The following is a 15,686-nucleotide window of genomic DNA, read 5'->3' as shown; positions in this document are numbered from 1 at the left end:
GAGAGAGAGAGGTATGATGGTGAGTAAATCACAGAATATCATTTCTCCCTCCAGAGTTCCAGTACACTTCCCCTCTCATTGTGTCTCTATTACACATAGGTATTGTTTTACAGACCTTATGGAGTGAGAGAGGTGATGAAACCACACACGCTATAAACCAGACACCTTCAATATGCCGTCAACTATTCATAGGAGAGGCCCAGCCCTGTCCCCTAGGACCCACAGGAGTCAGTTGAGAGCACAGAGATTGGAGAGATGGCTACTGTATCTGATGTCTGTTTTATAGCCTACTATACTAAAAAGAAGGGTACTGTGAGTACCATGGTGGTCATATTGTGTATCACCCAGTATTAATGTATGAGTGGATTATTCATGTGTTATAAATTATAGCATTTCGTAATGTATTATAATAGTTAGTAGATAACTTAGTACATGTCTTATTAAGGATTCATGTGGTGTCATGGCCTTCAAAAGAACTGGACCGCGCAGAGTGGTGAGCGTACATTTTTCCTTTAGTAAAAATGACGCCAACAAAACAATAAATAAATACAAAACGACCGTGAAGTTTAAGGGCTATAGTGCCACAAACAAAGACAACTTCCCACACAGAAAGGAGGGGAAAGGGCTACCTAAATATTGTTGCCAATCAGAGACAACGATAGACAGCTGTCCCTGATTGAGAACCATACCCGGCCAAAACAAAGAAATACATTAACATAAAATGCCCACCAAATCACACCCTGACCAAACCCAAAATAGAGACATAAAAAGGTCTAAGGTGACATGTGGTTAATTCATGGTTTTATACATTGAATATGTACTGTACAATACTACCACAATCCATGATACCATTGGGACTACACTGTACCTGAAGGCTAACTGCAGTTAATTCATTCACAAACTGTCATGGTCGTCCTCCTCTTCATCTGAAGAGGAGAGGCGAGAAGGATCGGAGGACCAAAATGCAGCATGATATGTGTTCATGTTGAATGTTTAATTAAAGAAAGAACTGAACACTGAAACACTTTACAAAAACAGTAAACAAAATAACAACCGTGAAGCTAATGCGAGCTGCGCTGAAACAAGACATCAACATAGACAATCACCCACAAACAAACAGTGCAACCCAGGCTACCTAAGTATGATTCTCAATCAGAGACAACTAAGGACACCTGCCTCTGATTGAGAACCATACTAGGCCGAAACATAGAAATACCCAAATCATAGAAAAACAAACATAGACTGCCCACCCAACTCACGCTCTGACCATACTAAATAAATACAAAACAAAGGAAATAAAGGTCAGAACGTGACACAGACAAGTAAAAACTATTTCGAAAAGTGAAATTAAAAAGAAAAATACGTTTTTTCGGTGTTCATTTTTTTTTTTTATGATGACGATATACATTAATTAATAAAAGTAATAAAAAAACAAAATAGTGAAGAATCCACAAGGTACCATTTCAATCATTCAAAGAATATATTAATCAAAAGATACAGTCACACAGGCACTTCTGACTGGAGCCTTTCTCAAGTACCATAATCACTACCTCATTTCATTAACCATGAGTATACAAGGACTTGCCTGAGTTGTCTCTAGTAGCATATAATAGTCATTATACACTTCTTCTCAATGAGAAGAATAATGTGGAACATTTTCATTGAAACTCCCATGAACTTTGACACTGCCATGTAAACGCTGGGAAAATGAGTGTCTCCACAGCCGTTACCCCGAGATACCACGCCATAGACATAGACAAATAGGACATTTTACATTCAAAAGTAATTGTTTGGTTTCATCAGGTTGGATAAGGCAGAGGTTTTCAAAACTCTCCTTGGGGACTCCCAGCCATTCCATTCCATGTACACTGAACCAAAATATAAATGCAACATGTAAAGTATTGGTCCCATGTTTCATGAGCTGAAATAAAAGATCCCCAAAATGTTCCATTCAAAAAACTTATTTCTCTTTCATTTTGTGCAAAAATGTGTTTTACATCCCTGTCAGTGAGAATTTCTCCTTTGCCAAGATAATTCATCCACCTGACAGGTGTGACATACTGTCATGTATTGTATTGTCATGTCTTGTCCCTGTGCTTTCTCTTCTCTTCGTTTCCCCCTGCTGGTCTTATTAGGTTTCTTTCTCTCTCTCTATTCCTCTCTCTCTCTATCGTCCCATTCCTGCTCCCAGCTGTTCCTCATTCTCCTAACGACCTTGTTTACTCTTTCACACCTGTCCCCTATTTTGCCCTCTGATTAAGTCTCTATTTCTCTCTCTGTTTCTGCTTCTGTCCTTGTCGGATTCTTGTTTGCTGTTTGCTTTGCTTTTGTTCCGTCCGGTTGTATTCTGCCTCGTCATCAGATACTACGTGTGAGCAGGTGTCTCTATCCTCTACGGCCCGCGCCTACCCGAAGGGACCTGCAGTCTGTTGCCGCTAGCCCTGCAACTCTCCTCAACAACTAGAAGGGGGACTCTCCTGTTAAACTAGAGGATTTGTGTTTTCCCTGTTTGGACTTCCCCTGTAATGATTGAGGATTTATGTTTTCCCTGTTTGGACATTAAAAGACTCTGTTTCCGTTATATCGCTTTTGGTTCCTCACTCACCTGCATAACAGAAGAATCCGACCAAGAATGGACCCAGCGATTTCGGATTCTCTCCACTCAGCCGTCGAGTTCCAGGGAGCGATGCTAGGCAGACACGAACAGGAATTGTCTGCTGCTCGACATGCCGTTGAGACCCTGGCCGCCCAAGTCTCCGGCCTCTCGGAGGATATTCACAATCTCCGCCTCGATCCACTGGTTACCTCCTGGGCTTCCGGGTCTCCGGAGCCCAGAATTAATAACCCACCGTGTTACTCTGGGGAGCCCACTGAATGTCGCTCGTTCCTTACCCAGTGTGATATTGTGTTCTCTCTCCAGCCCAACACGTACTCCAGGGATACTGCTCGTATCGCCTACGGGCTGAGTGTACTAACCAGTATCAGAACTTTAAGGAGGAGATGATACGGGTTTTTGATCGTTCTGGTTTTGGGAAAGAAGCTTCCTGGGCCCTGTCTTCCCTATGTCAAGGTAATCGATCCATAACGGATTACTCTATAGAGTTTCGCACTCTTGCTGCCTCCAGTGACTGGAACGAGCCGGCGTTGCTCGCTCGTTTTCTGGAGGGTCTCCACGTTGAGGTTAAGGATGAGATTCTCTCCCGGGAGGTTCCTTCCAGCGTGGATTCTTTGATTGAACTCGCCATTCGCATAGAACGACGGGTAGATCTTCGTCACCGAGCTCATGGAAGAGAGCTCGCGTTAACAGTGTCCCCCCTCTCCGCATCTCTACCATCTCCCCCCACTGGCTCAGGTGTTGAGCCCATGCAGCTGGGGGGTATTCGCATCTCGACTAAGGAGAGGGAACGGAGAATCACCAACCGCCTCTGTCTCTATTGCGGTTCCACTGGTCATTTTGTCATTTCATGTCCAGTAAAAGGCCAGAGCTCATCAGTAAGCGGAGGGCTACTGGCGAGCGCTACTACTCTGGTCTCTCCGTCAAGTTCCTGTACTACCTTGTCGGTCCATCTATGCTGGACCGGTTCGGCAGCTTCCTGCAGTGCATTAATAGACTCTGGGGCGGAGGGCTGTTTTATGGACGAAGCCTGGGCTCGGGAACATGACATTCCTCTCACGCAGTTAGGGGAGCCCACGGCTATGTTCGCCTTGGATGGTAGTCCTCTCCCCAGGATTCAGCGTGAAACGCTACCTTTAACCCTCACTGTCTCTGGTAATCATAGTGAAACCATTTCTTTTTTGATTTTTTGTTCACCTTTTACACCTGTTGTTTTGGGCCATCCCTGGCTAGTGTGTCATAATCCTTCTATTAATTGGTCAAGTAATTCTATCCTCTCCTGGAACGTCTCTTGTCATGTTAAGTGTTTAGTGTCTGCTATTCCTCCTGTTTCTTCTGCCCCCTCTTCACAGGAGGAGCCTGGTGATTTGACAGGGGTGCCGGAGGAATATCATGATCTGCGCACGGTCTTCAGTCGGTCCAGGGCCACCTCCCTTCCTCCTCACCGGTCGTATGATTGTTGTATTGATCTCCTTCCGGGTACTACTCCCCCACGGGGTAGACTAGACTCTCTGTCGGCTACCGAACGTAAGGCTCTCGAAGATTATTTGTCTGTAGCTCTCGACACCGGTACCGTGGTCCCCTTCCTCCTCTCCCGCCGAAGCGGGGTTCTTTTTTGTTAAGGAAGAGGACGGGACCCTGCGCCCCTGCGTGGATTATCGAGGGCTGAATGACATAACGGTTAAGAATCGTTATCCGCTTCCCCTTATGTCTTCAGTTTTCGAGATTCTGCAGGGAGCCAGGTTCTTTACTAAGTTGGACCTTCGTAACGCTTACCATCTCGTTCCCATCAGGGAGGGGGACGAGTGGAAAACGGTGTTTAACACTCCGTTAGGGCATTTTGAATACCGGGTTCTGCCGTTCGGTCTCGCTAATGCTCCAGCTGTCTTTCAGGCATTAGTTAATGATGTACTGAGTGACATGCTGAACATCTTTGTTTTTGTTTACCTTGACGAGATCCTGATTTTTTCACCGTCACTCCAGATTCATGTTCAGCACGTTCGACGTGTCCTCCAGCGCCTTTTAGAGAATTGTCTTTATGTGAAGGCTGAGAAGTGCGCTTTTCATGTCTCCTCCGTCACTTTTCTCGGTTCTGTTATTTCCGCTGAAGGCATTCAGATGGATCCCGCTAGGGTCCATGCTGTCAGCGATTGGCCCGTCCCTAAGTCACGTGTCGAACTGCAGCGCTTTCTCGGTTTCGCGAATATCTATCGGCGTTTCATTCGTAACTTCGGTCGAGTGGCAGCTCCTCTCACAGCCCTTACTTCTGTCAAGACGTGCTTTAAGTGGTCCGTTTCCGCCCAGGGAGCTTTTGATCTCCTCAAGAAGCGTTTAAAATCCGCTCCTATCCTTGTTACACCTGACGTCACTAAACAGTTCATTGTCGAGGTAGACGCGTCAGAGGTGGGCGTGGGAGCCATTCTGTCCCAGCGCTCCCATTCTGACGATAAGGTCCACCCTTGCGCGTATTTTTCTCATCGCCTGTCGCCGTCGGAACGTAACTATGATGTGGTTAACCGCGAACTGCTCGCCATCCGCTTAGCCCTAGGCGAATGGCGACAGTGGTTGGAGGGGGCGACCGTTCCTTTTGTCGTTTGGACTGACCATAAGAACCTTGAGTACATCCGTTCTGCCAAACGACTTAATGCGCGTCAGGCTCGTTGGGCGCTGTATTTCGCTCATTTCGAGTTCGTTACTTCTTATCGTCCAGGCTCAAGGAACACCAAGCCTGAAGCTTTATCCCGTCTCTTCAGTTCTTCAGTAGCCTCCACCGACCCCGAGGGGAGATTCCGTGAGGGGCGTGTTGTCGGGTTGACTGTCTGGGGAATTGAGAGGCAGGTTAAGCAAGCACTCACTCACACTCCTTCTCCGCGCGCTTGTCCTAGGAACCTTCTTTTCGTTCCCGTTCCTACTCGTCTGGCCGTTCTTCAGTGGGCTCACTCTGCCAAGTCAGCCGGCCACCTCGGCGTTCGGGGTATGCTTGCTTCTTTTCGCCAGCCCACTCAGGAGATACGCGTCGTTTCGTGGCTGCTTGTTCGGACTGCGCGCAGACTAAGTCCGGTAACTCTCTTCCTGCTTCTGCTCCTGGCCTTGCTGTGTCTAAATCTGTCCCCAGACACCGCATCTCTCCTGGTCCTGCTCCTGGCCTTGCTGTGTCTCAGTGTGTCCCCAGCCACCGCATCTCTCCTGCCCTTGCTGTGTCTCAGTCTGTCCCCTGCCACCGCATCTTTCCTGCCCTTGCTGTGTCTCAGTCTGTCCCCAGCCACCGCATCTCTCCTGGTCCTGCTCCTGCACTTGCTGTGTCTCAGTCTGTCCACAGCCACCGCCTCTCTCCTGTTCCTGGTCTTAGCCTTGCTGTGTCTCAGTCTGTCCCTAGTTGTTACTCTCCTGGCCTGTTTGGTCCTGATTGCTCAAACTCTTACAGTTCTCTACCCGTGTCTCATTTTTATAATAGTAATTGCACTAGATTCCCTCTTCATCGTTTCCCGTTACGGTGCTGAGGAGAGGAGTTGGGTTCCATCTCGGGACGTGCTGGACCGTTCGCTGATCGATGATTTCCTCCGTTGCCGCCAGGTTTCCTCCTCGAGTGCGCCAGGAGGCGCTCGGTGAGTGGGTGGGTACTGTCATGTAATTGTATTGTCATGTCTTGTCCCTGTGCTTTCTCTTCTCTTCGTTTCCCCCTGCTGGTCTTATTAGGTTTCTTTCTCTCTCTCTATTCCTCTCTCTCTCTATCATTCCGTTCCTGCTTCCAGCTGTTCCTCATTCTCCTAACGACCTCGTTTACTCTTTCACACCTGTCCCCTATTTTGCCCTCTGATTAAGTCTCTATTTATCTCTCTGTTTCTGCTTCTGTCCTTGTCGGATTCTTGTTTGCTGTTTGCTTTGCTTTTGTTCCGTCCAGTTGTATTCTGCCTCGTCATCAGATACTACGTGTGAGCAGGTGTCTCTATCCTCTACGGCCCGCGCCTACCCGAAGGGACCTGCAGTCTGTTGCCGCTAGCCCTGCAACTCTCCTCAACAACTAGAAGGGGGACTCTCCTGTTAAACTAGAGGATTTGTGTTTTCCCTGTTTGGACTTCCCCTGTAATGATTGAGGATTTATGTTTTCCCTGTTTGGACATTAAAAGACTCTGTTTCCGTTATATCGCTTTTGGGTCCTCACTCACCTGCATAACACATACGAAGAAGCTGATTAAACAGTGTAATAATTACACAGGTGTACCTTGTGCTGTGGACAATAAAAGGCCACTCTAAAAGGTGCAGCTTTGTCACACAACAAAATGCCACAGATGTCTTAAGATTTGAGGGAGCGTGCAATTGGCATGCTGACTGCAGGAATGTCCACCAGAGCTGTTGCCAGAGAATTTAATATTACATTTCTCTACCATAAGCAATGTCATTTTAGAGAATTTGGCAGTATGTCCAACCATCCTCACAATCGCAGACCATGTGTATGGCGTGGTGTGGGCAAGCGCTTGTGAACAGAGTGCCCCATGGTGGTGGTGGGGTTATGGTATGGACAGGCCACGAACACAATTGCATTTTATCTATGGCAAATTGAATGCGCAGAGATACCGTGACGAGATCCTGAGGCCCATTGTCATGCCATCACCTCATGTTTCAGCATAATAAAGCATGGCCCCATGTCGCAAGGATCTGTACACAATTCTTGGAAGCTGAAAATGTCCCAGTTCTCCCATGGCCTGCATAATCACCAGACATGTCACCGATTGAGCACAGACATTGAAGAGGAGTGGGAAAACATTCCACAGGCCACAGTCCACAGCCTGATCAACTCTATGTGAAGGATATGTGTCGTGCTGCATGAGACAAATGTGGGTCACACCAGATACTGACTGGTTTTTTGATCCATGCCTTTACCTTTTTTTTAAGGTATGCATGTCTGTACTCCCAATCATGTGAAATCCATAGATTAGGGCCTAATTAATTTATTTCAATTGGCTCATCCTCTTATATGAACTGGAACTCAGTAAACTCTTTGAAATTGATGCATGTTTTGTTTATATTTTTGTTCAGTATACTGCATTTGAACTACTCTAGAACTAGCACACCTGAACCTGAAATAATTATCAAGCCCTTTACTAGGTGAGCTATACTGAACAAAAATATAAATGCAACATACAAAAATGTCAAAGATTATACTGAGTTACAGTTCACATAAAGGAACTCAATCAATTGAATTACATTTTTAAAAAGTGGCCTTTTATTGTCCCCCAGCACAAGGTGCAACTGTGTAATGATCATTCAGTCCAATCAGCTTCTTGATATGCCACACCTGTCAGATGGATGGATTATCTTGGCAACGGAGAAATGCTCACTAACAGGAACGTAAACAAATTTGCAAGACATTTTGGGGACTTTTTTTCCCCAGCTCATGAAACATGGGTCCAACACTTTACATGTTGCGTTTATAGTTTTGTTCAGTGTAGTTCAGGGCTACAACAAAAACAAAATTGTGAAACATCTGAGGAGAGGTTTGTAAAACTACAAGGTTTAGGGATATTTGTATGAGGCATCAGCGGAGGCCTATCATATACAGGCCAAGTTCCATTTCGATCCCTACAAGCCCCTTCCATGCACCCCTACCAGTTCAATAACTCACTGTAGTTCTCTTTCATAAAACATGGTGTCAGCTCTATCAGGTCCAGTACCCCCCAGCATTGTAGTCAGCACAGATCATGTTGGAGTTGTTGTTCCCGTTGAGCGACTTTCTGCTGTTGCACCTGGCCGACTACACTATGGACAGTTTGACCAGCCGCAGAGTGGGGGTGATCTCTGAGAGAGGGTTACCCCCACCCCGACACCCGCCCTGCCATCACCCTGTACCCTGTCGAGGGATGGGGGCCAGGGCCAAGTAGCTACCCATCGCCATTGGTAACCCACAGCTGCACAGGGAAGGAGAAAAGAGATAGAGCGGGGAGTTGAATTAATTGAGTTAAGTTTTGTTGATTTGACTTGAATTCATCTTAATTGAATTGAATTGACCTGAAATGCATGTACTTATTAAGTTATTACAAGGTAATCACAAGTTTACTACTGTTCGGTTCTAAATAAACAGTAAAACTCATGGATGACTAGTAAAGCTCAAACCAAGTTCATTCACCCACTGGGTCACACAGCTGCGTAAGACAAAGACATGTTTACACAAGCACTGGTATTTATACCTTCCTCCCATGCTAAGTCTCCCCCTTACACATCTGGACAGCCAATACATCTCTGTTGCTAGACAGGACTTTAGTGATGCCTGTTCTTTCTCACTTCATCTTACCCGACCTCGTCACAAATTCCTCACTCCTCCTCAACTCACGGCTGTCCTGTTGACTTGTACCAGACTGTGGCCGTTCTCTCCATGGGATACTTGATATTTAACAATGACATGTTCTGACAGAACGTACACTTTCTGCATTCCCCTCTCTCCCTCGGTAAACATGAATACGGACATTTCATATTTCAAGTTTAGAAGTCAGTAACCATGACTACACAGGTACACTACCGTTCAAAAATTTGGGGTCACTTAGAAATATCCTTGTTTTTGAAAGAAAAGCTCATTTTTGTGCTCATTCAAATTGATCAGGAATACAGTGTAGACATTGTTAATGTTCTAAATGACTACTGTAGCTGGAAACGGCAGATTTATTAAATGGAATATCTACATAAGCGTACAGAGGCCCATTATCAGCAACCATAACTCCTGTGTTCCAATGGCACATTGTGTTAGCTAATCCAAGTTGATAATTTTAAAAGCCAGTTTGCGCTGTTCTGTGAAGGGAGTAGTACACAGTGTTGTACGAGATCATCAGTTTCTTGGCAATTTCTCGCATGGAATAGCCTTGATTTCTCAGAACAAGAATAGACTGACAAGTTTCAGAAGAAAGTGCTTTGATCTGGCCATTTTGAGCCTGTAATCGAACCCACAAATGCTGATGCTCCAGATACTCAGTTAGTCTAAAGAAGGCCAGTTTCATTGCTTCTTTAATCAGCACTACAGTTTTCAGCTGTGCTAACATACTGTAACTGCAAAAGTTTTTCTAATGATCAATTAGCCATTTAAAATGAGCAACTTGGATTAGCTAATACAATGTGCAATTGTGACACAGGAGTGATGGTTGCTGTAATGGGCCTCTGTACGCCTATGTAGATATCAGACAATGTGTACACTGTATTTCTGATCAATTTGATGTTATTGTAATGGGCAAAACATTTGCTTTTCTTTCAAAAACAAGGATGTTTCTATGTGACCCCAAACTTTTGAATGGTAGTGTAATGCCATACATCCCCCAGCTCAGTATCCCTGCCTATTATAGAGCAAAAGTGTCTCCATGCATTTCTCTTAACTTAATGACCCAACCTACTGAAGCTCTCTTCTTTTGGAAATCAACTAGATTCTCAGGAGTGATAGCCGCAGTGCACTCTTCAGTCCGCCTGTAACGTCGTTCGTCTGTTGAATGAAGAGAGTCAGACCGAAATGCAGCGTGTAGGTTACTCATGACTTTAATGAAGATAATCGCGGTACATGAAATAACTGAATGAACGAAAACAACAAACGAAACGTGCAACCTATTACAGCCTATCTGGTGACTACAACACTAAGACAGGAACAAACACCCACAAATTACAACTCGAAAGTCAGGCTACCTAAATACGGTTCCCAATCAGAGACAAAGATAAGCAGCTGACTCCAATTGAGAATCGCCTCAGGCAGCCAAGCCTAACTAGACACACCCCTAATCATACACAATCCCAATTACTACAAACCCCAATACGAAACACAACATATAAACCCATGTCACACCCTGGCTTACCCAAACATATACCAAAAACACAAAATATAATGACCAAGGCGTGACAGAAACCCCCCCCCCCCCTAAGGTACGGACTCCGGGACGCACCTCAAGAGCATAGGGAGGGTCCGGGTGGGCGTCTGTCCATATATGGTGGCGGTTCTGGCTCGGGACGTGGACCCCACTCCATAAATGTCCTATTTCTTCCCCTTCGCGTCCTGGGATAATCCACTTTCTCCGCCGACCATGGCCTAATAGTCCTCACCCAGATCCCCACATAACTGAGGAGCAGCTCGTGTCAGAGGGACAGCTCAGGACAGAGGGGCAGCCCGGGACTGAGGGGCAGCCCGGAACAGAGGGGCAGCCCGGGACAGAAGCAGCCTGGTACTGAGGGGAAGCCCAGTACAGAGAGGCAGCCCAGTACTGAGAGGAAGCTCAGGCAGGTAGTAGGCTCCGGTAAATCCTGGCTGGCTGGTGGAACTGGATGATTCAGGTTGTCTGGCCGATCTAGAAGATCTTGGCAGACTGGCACTTCTGGCGGATCTTGGCAGACTGGCACTTCTGGCGGATCTTGGCAGACTGGCACTTCTGGTGGATCTTGGCAGACTGGCACTTCTGGCGGATCTTGGCAGACTGGCACTTCTGGCGGATCCTGGCAGACTGGGAGCACTGGGCAGACTGGGAGCACTGGCGGAACTGGGCAGACTGGGAGCACTGGGCAGACTGGGAGCACTGGGCAGACTGGGAGCACTGGCCGCGCTGGGCCGACTGGGAGCACTGGCCGCGCTGGGCCGACTGGGAGCAATGGCGGCGCTGGGCAGACTGGAGACTCCGGCAGCGCAGGAGAGGAGAAAGGCTCTGGCTGTGCTAAACAGGCGGGAGACTCCGGCAGGGCAGGAGAGGAGAAAGGCCCTGGCTGCGCTAAACAGGCGGGAGACTCCGGCAGCGCAGGAGAGGAGAAAAGCTCTGGCTGCGCTGAACAGGCGAGGCACACTGGAGGCCTGGTGCGTGGTGCTGGAACTGGTGGTACTGGATCTAGGACACGCACAGGAAGCCTGGTGCGGGGAGCTGCTACCGGAGGACTGGTGTGTAGAGGTGGCTCTGGATAGACTGGACCGTGCAGGCGCACTGGAGCTCTTGAGCACCGAGCCTGCCCAAGCTTACCTGGCTCGATGCCCACTCTAGCCCGGCCAATAGGAAGGGCTGGTATGTGCCGCAGCTGGCTCTGCACCCGCACTGGAAACACGGTGCGCTCCATAGCATAACACGGTGCCTGCCCGGTCTCTCTAGCCCAACGGTGAGCACAGGGAGTATGCGCAGGTCTCCTACCTGGCATAACTATTCTCCCTTCTAGCCCCCCCCCCCAATAATTTTTTGGGGGTGACTTTCCGGTTTCCAACCGTGTCGCCGTGCTGCCTCCTCATACCTGCGCCTCTCCGCTTTAGCTGCTTCTATTTCCTCCTTGGGACAGCGATATTCTCCCGGCTGCGCCCAGGGTCCTTTACCGTCTAATATCATCTCCCAAGACCAGAAGTCCTCATATTGCTGCTCCTCACAATGAACAGGGAGAGTAGGCTCAGGTCTGACTCCTGACTCAGCCACTCTCTCTCTGCACTTTCCCCCGTTACTTTCAGTTTTCGCTCTGCGCCTCCGTGCTTTCCTTTTCGACTCCATACGTCTATAGCCCTCTTCGCATTGCTGTAGGGAATCCCAGGCGGGCTCCTGCACTCGCTCTGGGTCGGCCGCCCACCTGTCGATTTCTTCCCACGTCGTATACTCCATGCTTCTGCTGTCCATAACGTCCTCCTTCAGATCCTGCCAGTTCACACGCTGCTCGGTCTGTGAGTGGTGGGTGTTTCTGTAACGTTGTTCGTCTGTTGAATGAAGAGAGTCAGACCGAAATGCAGCGTGTAGGTTACTCATGACTTTAATGAAGATAATCGCGGTACATGAAATAACTGAATGAACGAAAACAACAAACGAAACGTGCAACCTATTACAGCCTATCTGGTGACTACAACACTAAGACAGGAACAAACACCCACAAATTACAACGCGAAAGTCAGGCTACCTAAATACGGTTCCCAATCAGAGACAACGATAAGCAGCTGACTCCAATTGAGAATCGCCTCAGGCAGCCAAGCCTAACTAGACACACCCCTAATCATACACAATCCCAATTACTACAAACCCCAATACGAAACACAACATATAAACCCATGTCACACCCTGGCTTACCCAAACATATACCAAAAACACAAAATATAATGACCAAGGCGTGACACCGCCAAGGAATCACCTTCCTTTTCTCACCCACTTCACTCACTGGTACATATACATTTGCAGCACTCAAAATCAAGAGAGGTCACAGAGGCAGCACATACATCAATCAACCTCTCGGAAGACAACTGTCGAAAAGACTTTTAAGCAATGACCACCAAACTTTTACCAGTCTGCTTTGTGAAAGCCCCATCTTCTGAATGGTACTCTATCTGGAATTGTACATCACAGTTCATGGTACACCAAATCAGGAAATGATCACTTCCAACAGTAGAATCATTCCTTCCATTGCATTCACACATAGACACAATAGAGTCAGAAGCCGTTGTGAGGTCCAAGCAGGATCAAACCCATCTAACAGCATCAACTCCTGTACCACGTCCGTCGTTAAGACATACTAATGCTTTTGTTTCCATCCTATCTTCCACAATAGTACCATTAGCATCTGTATGTGTGCTTCCCCAGAAACTACTATGTGCATTAAAGTCGCAGCAAGAGAGCCCAATTCTCCTGATATTTCATCAAACATCTCTACAGATAGTGGACGACAAGGGTTGTACAAGTTGTGTAACTAAATATTACCTCCGACACTGTAGATTTCCACCATCACACATTCATATTCAGATGGGACAGTTATACTACGATATACAAGGCCTTCTCTTATGAACGTAGCACAGCCACCACCCTTGTCCAATTGATCTATCAGTTCTGATTGAACAACAAACAGGAATCATAAAATCAAGATGTGGTCTAAGCCATGTTTCTTGAACACATATCACATCAGGTTTGTTCTGTAAATCTATTTACATATTTCTTAAACTCCTGACCGTAAGCAATAAGGCTTTTGGCATTCCACTGAAGGATGACAAAAACCATGACTCTAATTATCATACTGAAACATTCCATCATTAGCATTATTAGGAGTCGACATACCAACAATCATGGTGACAGTAACATCTGTTACTCCTAAAAACTCTGTTGCTGCTTCCACAGTGATCTTCAACTAGACAGTTGTTCTTTCCACAAACGCAGTCAGGTTGATAACCTTTCCAATGAAGGCTACAAAGTACATTTGATTAACTATTAAGGTGTCTTTGAAACAACACATTCGTGAGAGCAAGATTTCTGAACAGGTCTCGTAACCATGTCAGGACTAGCATAAGCAACCTTTCCTACAGTAGATCCACTTATTCCAGGAGTAATCCTATTATCTACATCATTCTGTCTAATAGTTCCACCAATCTGCCTGGCAGCCTCTGCATAAGAGACATTATGAGTGATTTTCTATCTTTGGGCCTCTCTAGCTTCTTTCTGCACCTGGCATCTACCAAATGCTGCACTGTGTTCCCCCCACGATTACAACATTTACCCTTGACATTGTTCCCACATTCACCACAATCATGTTCCCCTACACATTTGGCACGTCTTTTCCTTCCTTTCCACAGAGATGCTACATGTCCCATTCTTTGGAATTTATAACACCTTAATGGAGGTGGGACAAACTCTTTAACAGTGAAATCCAGGAAGCCCATCCAACAAATTTACAAAACTTAGTGACAGAACTCCGAGCGCCCACGGATTGAAAATCTACACGTGTATTTTTGATCCACAGCAGAATACTCATAGTTGTAAATTGACTTCCAATAATTCTGAAAATAAATTATGCTTGCAAATATTATAGATTGTATTAAAATGTCAAGTTACAAGTTTGCAACCGTTGTTAAATCTTTCACAAATCACAAGGTTGCAAAATTAAATTACACAGTTGCAAACCTGAAAGTGCGACCACGAAATTCATCATTATAATCCAATCATTTTTTGTCTGGATCCTCTAATGTCTAGAAAACACCATTTTTACAAGCCCCATGTTATGGAAGAGGGGCACACTTAACATTGGCAGAAAGAGGCGATTGAGCTGCAGCAACTGCAATAAACGGTAAGTGTAGCATAAACACACTGCGAGCTATTAAGTATTCAAAATTAATATTGCACTGGTGCATAAATCAACTCTACAGGGAATTGACCCTCTGGGATCACTCCCCCAGGACTTCCTGGATCCACAGCACCAAGCCTGAGTTGACATTTAGGTCACTAAGGCATTTCAGTAGCAGGAAAGGTTGCACTGAGGAAATGGCGGAGGAAAAGCCCATGAATAAGACAATATACACGTTTATAACATTTTAAGGCAACAATATTCATGTTTCAGGGAAGATCTATTGACAGCATGGAAGATATTTGTCAATTCGTCTATTCTAAGATTTTCTTTGTTTGTTATCGGAATTACATGAGGGGAATCACAGCTTTCCAACAGTGTCTTAATATTGAGCGTTGAGTCACTTTTTTAAAACCAGAGTAGGCCTATGTAGCATTGGTTTATTAACAGTCCCATTCATCAACTGCTTGTCAGGCATTAGCGTTACCAGCCTCAGAAATTGCAACCCAAATAAATGCTTCACAGAGTTCAAGTAACAGACACATATCTGAATCACATCTGATTCACGCAGTCTCCTATTCAGAGAAGACTGCGTGAATCAGGCCTTCATGGTCGAATTGCTGCAAAGAAACCACTACTAAAGGACACCAATAATAAGAAGAGACTTGCTTGGGCCGAGAAACACGAGCAATGGACATTAGACCAGTGGAAATCTGTCCTTTGGTCTGATAAGTCCAAATTTGAGATTTTTGGTTCCAACCGCCGTGTCTTTGTGAAACGCAGAGTAGGTGAATGGATGAGCTCTGCATGTGTGGCTCCCACCGTGAAGCATGAAGGAGGAGGTGTGATGGTGTTCAGGGTGCATTGCTGGTGACACTGTCAGGGAATTATTTTGAATTCAAGACAGACTTAGCCAGCATCGCTACCACAGTATTCTGCAGCTATACACCCTCCCATCTGGTTTGCACTTAGTGGGACTATAATATGTTTTTTAACAGGACAATGACCCAACACACTTCCTGGCTGTGTAAGGGCTATTTGACCAAGAAGGTGCTCA

This window comes from Oncorhynchus gorbuscha, linkage group LG03 (genome assembly GCF_021184085.1).
Source record: "Oncorhynchus gorbuscha isolate QuinsamMale2020 ecotype Even-year linkage group LG03, OgorEven_v1.0, whole genome shotgun sequence".
Taxonomy (NCBI): domain Eukaryota; kingdom Metazoa; phylum Chordata; class Actinopteri; order Salmoniformes; family Salmonidae; genus Oncorhynchus; species Oncorhynchus gorbuscha.
The sequence above is the reverse complement of the archived record's forward strand: the minus strand, read 5'-3'. Positions refer to the sequence as shown.